The following is a 14647-nucleotide window of genomic DNA, read 5'->3' as shown; positions in this document are numbered from 1 at the left end:
CCTTTTACCTTAAATAAGCTATTAGCTATTTTCTTACTTATTAGCCATGTTTAATATACTGAGTGGAGTAAGTCAATAACAGACAACATTCTAATGATATCCCACATGCTATTGACAGCATTTAGAGAAAGATATGTTCAGCCTGCTTTGATCAGAAAAACTAACTGCTTCAAACAGTTACAATTCTGTCTCTCCCTCTCTGTCTCACTCACATGACAGCTGAACTGCTCTTTAGAACTACAATGACTGAAGGTTAGAACTACAACATGGCGGACACTCAGTGCCTACAAAAGAGGTCTGAGCTGAATGTCAGAACTACAAACATGGAGGAACTGTCAGTTACTACAGAGGAGGACTGACCTGGCGTTTTGGGCTTTTTATAACTGATTTTACCCAACCATTGTTACACATGGGTTTAGTGTGGCAATTTAAAATTAAGTTTAATGAAAATTTCAAAATAAAAGCCTTGAATATTTTTACATTATGTAATTGCTCTTTTTGGCTTTATTTGACTTTTTCATCCAAAGCACTGTTACACATGGGATTAGTTTGGCCCTTTGAAATGAAGCATACTGAAAATTTCAAAATAAAAGACTTGAATATTTTTACATCATGTAATTGCTCTTTTGAGCATTATATAACTGATTTAATCCATTGAGTGTTATACATGGGATTTGTGTGGCCCTTTGAAATGAAGTTTAACAAAAATTTCAAAATAAAAGCCTTGACAAATTTTACATCATGTAATTGCTCTTTTTGGCTTTTTTTTTTTTACTTTTTCATCCAAAGCACTGTTACACATGGTATTAGTTTGGCCCTTTGAAATTGAGCATACTGACAATTTCAAAATAAAAGCCTTGGATATTTTTACATGACATAACTGCTCTTTTGAGCATTATATAACTGATTCAACCAAATAACTATTAGACATGGGATTAGACTTGTCCTTTGAAATGAAGCTTAACAAAAGTTTCAAAATAAAAGCCTTGACAATTTTTACATCATGTAATTGCTCTTTTTGGCTTTATGTGACTTTTTTTATCCAAAGCACTGTTACACAATGGAATACTGTGGGCATTTAAAATGAAGCTTACTGCAAATTTCAAAATAAAAGCCTCAATATGCCCCTGAGTTTAGTGCACCGCCACAGGCGGTGCAATAATATTATTCTGCATTATGTTTTTCTCTCAGGTTAGGGAACTGCCTTGCGCAGCAAGGCAGTTCATTAGCATTAGCATTTTAGCTTAAATAAGCTATTAGCTATTTATTTTACTTATTAGCCGTGTTTAGTATACTGAATGGAGTAAGTCAATTATAGAAAACATCCTAGTGATGTCCCACATGCTACTGACAGCAATCATGCTAACATTAGAATTTTTGCTAATTTTAGCTGATACACTTACTTTATGATACTGGATGGTGCACGTCCATGTTAGTAAACATTCTTGTGAATCTCCTCATATGACTGCAGCTTTCTTTAGCATTGATGCTAATTTCTAGCATCAGGGCACACTTTGGCAGGCCCCGGTTAAATTTCTTCAGGAATTTTCTAGTTAACAGCTTTTATAGCCTATAATAACATTATATACGCTGTTAATGACTTATTTTAACTGAGATGCTTCACTTTGAAAATAATTAAACTTTAAGACTAAAAAGGAAGAGGAAAGAATACAGCAAACTCAAACCCCGAATCACACGTCACAGAATGACGTCAATGACCGCCTGAAACAGAGTCTTTGAATGTAGGCCTTCTGCGATCATTTGGTCACTAATCATTTTCTTTGTCTTGCAGGTAAATGCTTGTAAACACAAAAGCCATTAAAGATAGGTTATCCTTTCTAAAATGGACGAGCATCGCTATGAAGGATAAAAAGAGAATTTTTAGTCCGGGTCTTTATTTAAAGGCCTGTATGAAAAGGAGGAGGATATGTGGCCTCTGATTGGCTCAGCTGGTTATTGGTATTAAATGACGGCAATCTGTGTCATGTGACTAAACTTTAATAGTCACGTGACATTTGATATAGCTATATGATGTTGCTATATAGAAATAGATATTTAAATCTTCATCACTGTATTTTTTATACAGTCTTTGAATGTAGACTGTATAAAATCTGCATTTTATACAGTCTATTTGCGATAATTTAGTCACTTTGTCTTTTCTTTGTCATGTCAATATTTGTAAAAACAAAAACAAAATATTCTACCAGTTTATAAAATGTATAATTACATTACAAAAAAAAATGTCATTACAGGAAATCTTAGTGACAGGGCCTATAAATGAAAGTATATATAATTAAACTCAGGGGCGATTCTAGGATCTGACCTTTAGGGCTGCTGAGCCCCCAGCAGGGATAAGACCCATGAAAAGATATTTGTTTGTTCAGTTTTCTAAATCTAACTGCTTATTTACATACATTCACAAACAAAATAAAGAGACATGTTGTCAGTAATTCATAGAATAAAAGAACAATGTTCATTTTACTCAAACATAAACCTATAAAGAGTAAAATCAGAGAAACTTTTCATTTTTTCCAGAGGTGTATATACTCAGTTTGAAATAAAATCTCAACATTACATCATGCCTGCCAACATCTGCTAACATTAATGAGTTCAATCGATGCATTTTCATGACAGGCTAAATGTGTGTTGGGCATTGTGATTCTTGATATTTTTTGTTCAATGGCTCTTTTGTTCTTTTTTTTGTAAATAAGATTCTTAATCTTTTATTTCTGGCCAGTGTTCACTCTTTTGTTTGTCCACTATTCTTTTCACACCCATATTTCCCATGTTTTGTCCTTTATCTCTTTTTTCATGCAGCTCTCCATGTCCTGTTAGTTCCTCCCAGCTTAGATCAGCTTGATCTGTTTCTTTAGACTCCGTGGGAACAGAATGAATGTGAGAAGAGATTCTGAATTTGAGGTTATTTTTAAACCATAAAAGTTGATCAAACTTTAATGTTTTCTTTTGCTTGTTTTCATACAAACAAAACATAACTTGTTTGTACCAGGCTTCATGCCAATGAGTTTAAATAGCATAAAAAAAGGAAATCAAATGATTGTCCTTCTGCTCTAAAGCAGATTTATCATCTCAAATGATCCAAATCTGATATCTGAATAAAACCAAAGCAGTGACGGCAAAAAAAGCTTTTATTGAAATTTCTTACAACTTAATGTTATTTCACTCTATGATCAGCTTAATAACTTTCCATGCTTTCATAAATCAAGTGAAAGTTACACAAAAGACTAAACAGAATACAAAAACCTCCAAAATACACCATGACATCATAATTAATAAAAATAACATGACACTGCAAAATATATACAAAAAATTTAATATCTTCCTCATGCTTTCACAAATCAAGTGAAAGTTACACACAAAATGAAACAGAATACAATAAGTCCAAAAATACATGTATTATATTACATCATAATACATAGAAATAACCTGACACTGCAAAATATTTGACATTCTTTAATATCTTCCTCCTGCTTCCTGTCTTGTAAATAAACACCATGATTTTCACCCTGTTGTGAGACTTTTCTTTAGCATTGTGATGACTGTGAAATATAAATTTAATCTTTAAATGTACACATTTGTTCAATTTTTACTCTTCAGAAACCAACAAAATGTGTGTTTTTGCACTGAGCAGGAGCCACAATGATCTTTTGTAATTCCATCAGATTATGCAGCATATCTTCTTCATTCCAAACATTACATACACATTATTACATAAAAACATGCTACCATGACTTTTTTTTAAAAATATAAGTTTCTGGACAGAGGAAATGAGCTGAACACATTCTTCAACAGGTTCAGTCCAGGAACAAGCTCATCATCTTCCTCTCCTGTCTGCAGCCAAACAGATTTCTCATCCTCCTCTGACCCACAGCTTTCCTGTCAAACCTCAGATGTTCCATCTTCCACCTCAGTCATGGACTCTTCTGCTTCCACAAGTTTGTCTTTAACCACATCAGGAGACGCTGCTGCTCCCTTTGCCTCCACCTCCAACTTTTCTGTATCTAGAAGTCAGGTGAAGAAGCAGCCGGAGAGACTGAACAGGAACGAGGCAGCAGGTCCAGATGCTGTCAGTCCCAGATTCCCTCTGTGGGATTCTGCAGCATCTCTTCAACCCTTGCCTGACCCAAGAGGAGGTTCCGTTGTTGTGGAAGACATCCTGTCTGGTTCCGGTACCGAAGAAAAGTCACCCATCAGTCATAATGACTGTAGACCCGTTGCCCTGACGTCCCACATCCTGAAGGTCCTGGAGAGACTCCTGGTGGCCCACTTGAGTAAGCAGACGATCACATATCAGGACCCCCTGCAGTTTGCTTATCGCTGTGGAGTTGGAGTTGATCAGACACCTGCTTCAACAAACCCACTGTCATCTGGACAAAGCAGGCAGCACAGTGAGGATCAGGGTCTTTGGTTCCCAGGTGCATTGAACACAATTCAGCCTGATCTGCTCTGTTAGAAACTCCAGAAGACACAGGTGGAGGCCTCAACAATCACCTGCATCTGTGACTACCTGACAAACAGACCACAGTTAGTGAGACTGAAGACTGTGTGTCTAACCAGGTGGTCAACAACATGGGAACACCACAGGGCACTGTACTCTCACCATTCATTTTCACCCTCTACTGTTCAGACTTCCAGCACAAGTCCGACTTCTGTCATCTACAGAAATACTCAGACGACTCTGCAGTTGTTGGGTATCAGAGGAAGACAAGAGGCTGAGTACAGAGATCTGGTGGACCACTTTGTGGCCTGGTGAGGGAACAATCATCTAATCTTGACTGTAAACAAAACAAAGGAGATGGTTGTTGATTTCAGGAGAAACAGGAAACCCTATTTCCATCATGGGAGAAGATGTGGAGGTGGTTCAGGAATATAAATACCTCGGTGTTCATCTGGAACACAGACTGGACTGGAGACGCAACAGAAGGCAGGAACCACATGGACAAGCCGTCTACAAAAAGAGACAGAGCAGACTGCACTTCTCCAGGAAGCTAAGATCCTTCAAGGTTTGCAGCAAGTTGCTGCAGATCTTTAAGTCTGCTGCTGAGAGTGTCATCTCTTCTGCTATCATCTGTTGGTGCAGCAGCATCAGAGCCAGGAACCTCAAAAGGTTCAACAATCTGATAAAGAAGGCTGGATTGGTTCTGGTTCTGTTCTGGAGATGACTGTGGAACCTCTGGAGATGACGCAAAGAAAGATTCTTCAGAAGAGTCAAGAAAGCTATGGACGACTCTGACCGTCCTCTTCATGAGTCTGTATGGGGAAAACAGAGTATCATCAGTCAGAGGCTTCTTCAGGTTTGCTGCAACACAGACAGCTACAAAAGATCTTTCCTGCTGACAGCAATCAGTCATCTGCAATAACTCTTTGAAGAATCTGAATTAATGAGCTACAACTACATTTCATTTCCCTTTGGGATCAATAAAGTCAAAGCATGTTTGGGTAATTCTTGCACACTACTCAAAGTTTGATAGAAAAAAATATTCAACAATTGGAAGTTATGGTGGAAACATTTTTGTGGTTTCAATGAAATTAAACGAAAAATGTAAAAAGATAATGAAGTTTCTCTTTTCCTGTGCAGTTTCACCTGTTTGCAGCTCGTTTTGCTGTTTGCTGCGCGTTTGCAGTTGTCGGCCACAGTTTCTGATCAAGTCATTATCTCCTCAACCTTCACCATCATCTGTTACAACCAGTAGATGGACAAAGTAACCTGCTGTAAGTGTTGGTCAACTCATGCTCGGTTTGTTATTGAAGGACCTGCTTCACATGGTCCTTCTTTATTCTGTGTCCTCAGGTGTCCCCCTGTTGCATCAGGAAACTTCATCTTGGGATTTCCAGCAGGATTTTCTGAGTCCCTTCAGTCCTCTGTGTCTTCTCTCTCCTGATTGGTCCAGTGCTGCTGGAGAATCATCACATAATAATACACACATTCCTTAATCTCTGTCTAAATAACAGATGATTAAAGTGAATTCCCGATCAAGTCATCATGTCCTCACCTTTTCCACAATCTGTTACAACCAGTAGATCAGCAGTTGGAGCAGGTCGTCTTCTTTAATTGTTGGTCAACTCAAGTTGAGGTACATGAGTTGACGGAGAAATGAAATAAAGAGAAAAGACATCAGAGTTTAAAAAAAAGAGAACATGGACAGAAGAAAGAACAGCTTTGAAATTTGACCTTAATTTCATTCATATTTAAAATTGTCAGCTGGGTAAAAATAAGTTTTCTTACTTTTTTTCGTCAACAGGGTTCTCTTCTCTACCTCCACCTTACTGGTGGTGTTGAAGGTGGAGGTTTACAGGTGGAGCATGTCTTCTTTAATTGTTGGTCAACTCAAGTCATGGTACATGAGTTGACGGAGAAATGAAATAAAGATAAAACATAACAGGGTTAAAAAACAGAGAATATAAATCTGCAGAAAAAAGAAAAGGTTTGAAATCTGATCTCAATTTCATCCATATTTAAAATTGTTACTCGGGTAAAAATAGGTTTTCTTACTTTTTTTGTCAACAGGGTTCTCTTCTCTTCCTCCGTCTGACTGGTGGTGTTGAAGGTGGAGATTTACAGGTGGAGCAGGTCTTCTTCTTTAATTGTTGGTCAACTCAAGTCAAGTGACATGAGTTGACGGAGAAATGAAATAATGAGAAAAGACAACAGAGTTAAAAAAAGTGAACATGGACAGAAGAAAGAACAGCTTTGAAATTTGACCTCAATTTCATCCATATTTAAAATTGCTAGCCAGGTAAAAATAGGTTTTTTACTGTTTTTTTGTTAACTGGGTTCTCTTATCTTCCACTGTCTGACTGGTGGTGTTGAAGGTGGAGGTTTACAGGCTGACGAGATCCAACCTGGAATGATCAGAGAATCAGAGATCTGCCAGCAGCATGATGTGAAGGTAGAATGCAAAAACTTACAAGCGGTGTGAAAAACAAGGGATCCAGAAGGCAGGAACCACATGGACAACGATGAAAGAATCCAGCGATGAGCAGCTAAAACCTGAAAGATTAAAAACTGGGAGACTGCATTAGTAGAGGAACAGGACAGAATAATTTACTATATTGGAAAGCAGCGTGTAGGGAAGCACCACTATTACACCCTGAAACAGGACGGAGTTGAGAGGAAAACACAAAGACGAAGAAAAGCCCCGGTGCAAGGCGCTACCTAAGGCTTCCTCAGTCCTGCCAGAAACCTTAACATCTAAAATACTAAATTTAGCAGCGGAACAAAGAAAAGCCCCGGTGCAAGGCGCTACCGAAGGCTTCCACAGGCTTCCTAGAAACCCAATGGCTTTAATAAAAAACATGAGAGAAATGATGATGTCCTAATGTGACTTCCCAAATAGGTCTTCAGTTTTTACAGATCCCAATCTAATCAGAGTCACTTGACAAGACGTAGTGAGGTCTAAAAAACACGTGTCTGGAGCTCTCTCTTGCTGTAATTCCGCTAGATGTTGAAGGTATTGCTTCCTCTTCTGTGTCCTCTTCAGTCCCCATCCAGAAAAAGCAGTCAGGGTATGACAAAGTTGAATCTTCAAAGTATATTGATGGTGAAGGACTGAAAACGAGGGGTGACAGAATGGGATCCTCATATGGCGACATTGGTGAGAGACTGAAAACACTGGGTGGCAAAATGGGATCTTCAAAGTGCGTCGGTGTTGAGGGACTGAGGACGGGGGATGACAAAATAGGATCCTCATATGGCGACATTGGTGAGAGACAGAAAACACTGGGTGGCAAAATAGGATCTTCAAAGTGCGTCGGTGTTGAGGGACTGAGGACGGGGGATGACCAAATAGGATCTTCAAAGTGCGTCGGTGTTGAGGGACTGAGGACGGGGGATGACAAAATAGGATCCTCATATGGCGACATTGGTGAGAGACTGAAAACACTGGGTGGCAAAATGGGATCTTCAAAGTGCGTCGGTGTTGAGGGACTGAGGACAGGTGTTGAGGGACTGAGGACGGGGGATGACAAAATAGGATCTTCAAAGTGCGTCGGTGTTGAAGGACTGAGGACGGGGGATGACAAAATAGGATCCTCATATGGCGACATTGGTGAGAGACTGATAACACTGGGTGACAAAATGGGATCCTCATTTGGCGACGTTGGTGAGAGACTGATAACACTGGGTGACAAAATCGGATCCTCATTTGGCGACGTTGGTGAGAGACTGATAACACTGGGTGACAAAATGGGATCCTCATTTGGCGACGTTGGTGAGAGACTGATAACACTGGGTGACAAAATGGGATCTAAAAAGTGCGTCAGTGTTGAGGGACTGAGGACGGGGGATGACAAAATAGGATCCTTATATGGCGACATTGGTGAGAGACAGAAAACACTGGGTGACAAAATGGGATCTAAAAAGTGCGTCAGTGTTGAGGGACTGAGGACGGGGGATGACAAAATAGGATCCTTATATGGCGACATTGGTGAGAGACTGAAAACACTGGGTGACAAAATGGGATCTAACAAGTGCGTCAGTGTTGAGGGACTGAGGACGGGGGATGACAAAATAGGATCCTTATATGGCGACATTGTTGAGAGACTGATAACACTGGGTGACAAAATGGGATCCTCATTTGGCGACATTGGTGAGAGACTGATAACACTGGGTGACAAAATGGGATCCTCATTTGGCGACATTGGTGAGAGACTGATAACATTGGGTGACAAAATGGGATCCTCATTTGGCGACATTGGTGAGAGACTGATAACACTGGGTGACAAAATGGGATCTTCAAAGTGCGTCGGTGTTGAGGGACTGAGGACGGGGGATGACAAAATAGGATCTTCAAAGTGCGTCGGTGTTGAGGGACTGAGGACAGGTGGTAACTCAATGGGATCGTCATATTCCGTCTTTTGGTACGGAAAGGACAGGACACTATACTTGGTCCTCTTGGCTGGGGGCTCCTCTTCCGCATCACTGTTCTTTGTCCTCTTTCCGTTTATGCCAGTCACAGATGTCACATGAGCCGCGTCCTCTTCCAAACCTACCTGATGATGTTGCAAGGTACCGATAGGTCTGGACTTCTCTGGACGCAAAATGGGCTCTTCCTGTTTGTCAAGTCCAGATGGGAATTCAACTGAATTACAAGGAGCCATGTCTTCTTGGGGCTTCTGAGCCACCCCTAATTTAATGTTTGGTTGAAGGACCTGGACAACCCGAAATCGGGATCTAAAGTCATCCTGGTCTCCATTACCTACCTCGTCTTCACTGGAGCTGTTAGTAGAGCTACCACTGGAGCTGGTAATATTGCTATCAGTGGAGCTGGTAGAACAGTCCACAGACTGCGGAGGTGAACTATACTTCAACTCCTCTCCGTGGTCTTCAGAAACCATGTCGGCTTCATTTAACCGCAACTTACCGTGTTCCTCACCATTATCTGGACGTCCCTCCAACGTCGGGGATCCATCTGCTGGAAGCGCCATGGTATGGGCTGTGAAGAAAAAAACAAAGCCAAAAAAGCTATAAATCTGTATCTTGAAAAAATCACAAAAGTCCAAAGCAATGTTTAGAGGGAACACTGAAATACCAACAATACAATAACCCAGCTTTGTGAATGTGTTTGTTTTTCTTGAATATATTTAATTAGCAATATTAATGCTATGCCAGATGTGATTATACAACAAGAACAGGAATTAAGAGATAAAATAAATAAAGCTTATCTTTAGTCACACAAAAAAAACAGCAAAAAACACAATTTTACATAAAAACCAGAACAAACTCTAAAACTCAGTGATCAAACACGTATAAACCATCAGCACTCAGACAAACAAACTTGCAGCTTCATCTTGGTACCAATCAATCATTAAACACAATAAATCAAATTTAGATTTATTGGTAATTCATCCCTAGCCATAAACTCTTAAAATAAAATAAAACCCTGCAACAAAATGGATTCACTAAAAGTAATTTTCTCAAACTAAAGTCAAATGTTTTCCAATCACCACTATTAATATTGATGACTCTTTCTGAAAATGTAATCAGCGTGAAAATATATTACAGCTCCAAACATGCAAAGGACCAACACAGCATTTCGTAAACAACTAATTATTCAAAACTCCTCTTTCTTAGAAAAAGCAAACTAACCAATAATGGTTTAGTAAATACAAACTAAACTACTTAGAAATAATACAGGACAAATATGTATCTAAAAACTTTTCTAATATTCAAGTATGAAGGTTTTATTTCAAGCAACGTATCCAAGGAGACCAAATGTGTTATTGAGGCATTTTTTGAAACCTGGACCAGACACTGACTACTTATTCCAAAGATCTGAATAAAACAAAACGGATCTTCTAAAACCAGAAATAACTTTTTAAACCACATAAACAACGTCAAACCCCTGCAATCCCTCCAAGATTTTAACTAACAAATGAATCACAACTGGACCCACTGAAACTGAGATGATTGTTTTTCTAATGAATTTTAACATTCACTGTTAACATTCAAGTGACTTCTGAAAATGATACGTCACTAAAATGCAATGGAACAAAAGGCTGTTTTTCTGGTCTTGAGTAATTACAATAAACTAAATAATTTAGTTACTTTGTGAAATCAACAGGCACACATTGATTGTTGTTTAATGACTTTTTATAAGAATAAAGCTGTGTGTTGTTATTTAATCAATGTATCCATGGAGACTACATATGACACATTTTTCACAAAGCTGCGTTGAAGTCATTTTAAATAATGTCACCAATGTATCCATGGAAACTAAATATGTTTGTCTAGGCATTTATCAAAAAGACAAAAAGGGCAAAGAACCATCCAGTTTACCAAGAATTGGAATCCAAAGTCATCAAAGATGATTTTCACAAATAAATCATTATTTTGTTTGTGAAAATTAGCTTTGATTGATGATCACTACGACTATACACGATTCACTGCCTATTAATGGTCTATCATTAACGAACACACACACTTACAATGCTTATTACTGGGGCGACAGTGGTAGGAGTTTGCCCTGCAATGGTCCGCCTCTGTCGTTGTGTCCTTGAGCAAGACACTTCTCTCACCTTTAGCTGGAGTTTATTGCTGGCACGATACAACATCTGTGGCTACAATCCATTAGCTTATAAACATCAGTGTGTGAACGCGTACATGAATGGAAATTTTATGGAAAGCGTCCTAACAAACCGTTAGTCTGATGTCATTACCATGGAAACCAAGTATGTTTGTCAGGGCATTTAAAAAAAAACACAACCACATCAACATGTCCCTATCTTGAAAAAAATAATGAAACTAAACAATTAAATTATAGGTTATTATAAGGGTAAACACTATTTTTTAAAATGTTTTTAAAAAATAATATTAAATATTTAAGGCATTTCATTTTGCGTGTCCATGGAAACTGAGTGTTTACCACGGCATTTTTCAAAAAATAACGGTCAAAAAACAAGCTAATTTTTCAGGAATTTGAAGTTAATTGAACTAATTTGACTATAATTCAGTAAAATGCATATATTTCTTAAATTATTACACCACAGTTTAACATTCCCGACATTTCCAGCGAAATTCAGTAAAGAAAAAGGCTCATTAGTTAACTAGTTAGTTAGATCTATGCTAGCAAAGAATGCTACTCTCTTTTTTTCTACAGCAGTCAGTATTTCTTTAAAACACACACACACACACACACACGCAAAATAAACTAAACAAGTCACTAATATCTTAGTAATAACTTGCTTGGTTTATTAAAAATAGTAGAAGAATGATTTTAACCTTCCAGCTGGTCACCCTGCTGCTTCTTCTCCCGGTCAGGAAACGTCTTTCGCAGGTTTGGTATCCACGGGTTTCTTCAGCAAGTGCGAATTTCAGCAAGTTCTTCTTCAGCAAGTTTTGCACAGCAGATTCTCGACAAGCTCAAACCTTCCGAGGCTTTAAAGGCTCCTTCAGGCGTCTCTCTCAAAAGTCCCGTCGCAAAGGGGAAAGAACTCAGAAGGTCGGCGTCATTTATAGGCTCGAGGACGCTAACGTCGTTGCCATGACTTCCATTGACGAACGCACGCGCTGGTGCGTGAGAGAAATTGGACCACAAATAACGGAGATTTTTTTTTTTCTTTCGAAATGTTTTATTGTTACTTGGGACATTTTTTAAAACATGGCATTGTACAGTTATACAGTAATTTTGACTTATCTTTTAATAAATACAATTCTTTAATTAAGTTAAACTAAAAGAGGATAAGAACAAGGACATTAAAACAATAACTCTGTATGTTTAAAAGTTGAGCAGGACCGGGGTGACTCCTTACGAAGTTCGGAGCCGTCCGGTTCTTCCAAGCAGCGCTGCTGCTCAGAGGGGATCCCCGCCCTGAAGCTCCTTCCCGCCTGCCTCACCCGGGGAGCCAGGCCGCCGCTGCTGGGACCTCCGTCCGTGAAGCGCCGGATCCTTCGTTCAAGGAGGCGCAGGCGATTCTTCTTTGTGGCTGTGTCCATACTTATATAATGTATAACTACCAGGGACGTGCGGTGAGGTTCATAGCTGGTGAGGCACTGACTTAATCATATTCAGATTTACAAATATAGACCCCCTGCATGTTATTGTTTATGTAAGGAAATTGCGCGCATGTGGACAACGCTGGAGGGCAAAAAGACTATTTCCGTTCACTCAATCAAACTTGGACATGTAGATATTATTAATTTCGTGCTGTGCTCCACAGCGAAGGGGAAACCCGTTAAAGTACAACCCAAAACCACGTCTTTTGTCGCTCTCGGTATCAGCGTAGCTACGCACAGACTCGTTGCCATAGCAACTGACAACAACGACACAATAAAAAACACTCAAATATTTCCCAAGCAAAAAGCAGAACATTCAGTCTGTTGCAGTAGTATTGTTGTAGTATTATTTTGCGATTATTAATTAATTGCTGTGGTAAGAGGAGAAAACTATAAATATATCGCTGCACTTGACCTTACTGTATGGCTAGCTCCATGGCTAGCTCGCTTACAGTATCTTACTCTGCAGTTGTGGAATCACAATGTCTGGGATCATGAGCGCCCCCTGCCATGAGGCAAGAGAACTGCCTGCCTCACCTCGAATCTGTTCTCTGCCGTTTTTGATCGCTCTTCAGCACATGAAACACGCTACACACACAATTGGTGACAAAAAAACCCACTGTACATTATATACATAAGTTAAATTATGGAAAATCAGTTCATACATTAAATGTTTTTTTAGCCATTTTATTGGCGAACATGCTCTCAGAATGGCAGCCTGTGCAGTTAGCGAGAAGTTGCGCAATCCCAGGTGAGGCTCAGCTCGCTGCTGCCTCACCAGCTGAGCTTCCGAGCATTTGAATGGGAAAATGCAGAAATTCAGCGATTTTGAAGAAAAAATAATCTGAACTTTTTTAAATTAAATGAAAAATAGGTATAGTACAAACCACAGGGTGAAAATAGCAATATAAATGATTTTATCATTATTATTTTTCCATGATTACAGGTGCCTCCCCTGACCGCACGTCACTGATAACTACCTTATACATTATAAAAGTGTTATTGGGGCCTGCCCATAGCAATGCATAAGGAGAGCAGTACTGACTTGCGAAGTCAGTAGCATGTGGGACATCACTAGGATGTTTTCTATAATTGACTTACTCTTTCAGTATACTAAACACGGCTAATAAGTAAAATAAATAGCTAATAGCTTATTTAAGCTAAAATGCTTAAATGCTTAAATAAGCATTTAACTGTATTTCTGAGCTCTGCATACACCATTTTTGTCTCATCACTGCAATTACTGTGAGTGAGCTACAAATATGAATCGCGGGACTATGGGAGAAGACAAATAGCCCTCTCATATGCTTCAAACGGTTTTTCAATACGTCTCTCGGTTCCTGAACGGCAAGGAGTTGTTCTGACTGCTTTTTCCATATAAACCAATGGGGTGTCTCACAAAGATAGAAATCTTTTTCCACCTCTCTGTGTCACACACACATGACAGTTAGCAGAGGATTGATAACCATAGCAATGGAACACAGGAGGCGATTGGCTGCTGGTTAGGACTACAAATACGCATCACTGTAGTTCTAATCAACACTCAGTTAAAACAGAGTGCTGAGCTGCCATTTAGAGCTACTGGCTGTTTTGGCCAGTAAATAACGGATTTAACCCAAACACTGTTAGACATCTTAATTAGTGTGATCATTTAATATGAAGCTTATGTTTTTTTTCAAAATAAAAGCCTCAATATCCCCCTCAGGTTAATGCACCGCCTATGGCGGTGCAATAATATTAGCATGCATTATATTTTTCTCTCAGGTTAGGGAACTGCCTTGCGCAGCAAGGCAGTTCATTAGCATTAGCCTTTTACCTTAAATAAGCTATTAGCTATTTTCTTACTTATTAGCCATGTTTAATATACTGAGTGGAGTAAGTCAATTACAGACAACATTCTAATGATATCCCACATGCTATTGACAGCATTTAGAGAAAGATATGTTCAGCCTGCTTTGATCAGAAAAACTAACTGCTTCAAACAGTTACAATTCTGTCTCTCCCTCTCTGTCTCACTCACATGACAGCTGAACTGCTCTGTAGAACTACAATGACTGAAGGTTAGAACTACAACATGGCGGACACTCAGTGCCTACAAAAGAGGTCTGAGCTGAATGTCAGAACTACAAACATGGA

General features: G+C 39.1%; 1 long non-coding RNA gene across 1 annotated transcript; it reads right to left on the bottom strand.

Annotated features, from left to right (window-relative positions):
* Nucleotides 1-4930: 4930 nt before the first annotated feature.
* Nucleotides 4931-5844, bottom strand: LOC116723446 (uncharacterized). Its single transcript, XR_004339983.1, has 3 exons — nt 5773-5844; nt 5603-5695; nt 4931-5268 (listed from the first exon to the last, which is right to left on the bottom strand). It is a non-coding gene; the product is annotated as an uncharacterized LOC116723446 (long non-coding RNA).
* Between the last annotated feature and the right edge of the window lie 8803 nt (nt 5845-14647).

Source organism: Xiphophorus hellerii, chromosome 7 (genome assembly GCF_003331165.1).
Source record: "Xiphophorus hellerii strain 12219 chromosome 7, Xiphophorus_hellerii-4.1, whole genome shotgun sequence".
In the NCBI taxonomy this organism is placed as follows: Eukaryota; Metazoa; Chordata; class Actinopteri; order Cyprinodontiformes; family Poeciliidae; genus Xiphophorus; species Xiphophorus hellerii.
Note: the sequence above shows the minus strand (reverse complement) of the source record. Positions and strands in the feature narration are given on the sequence as shown.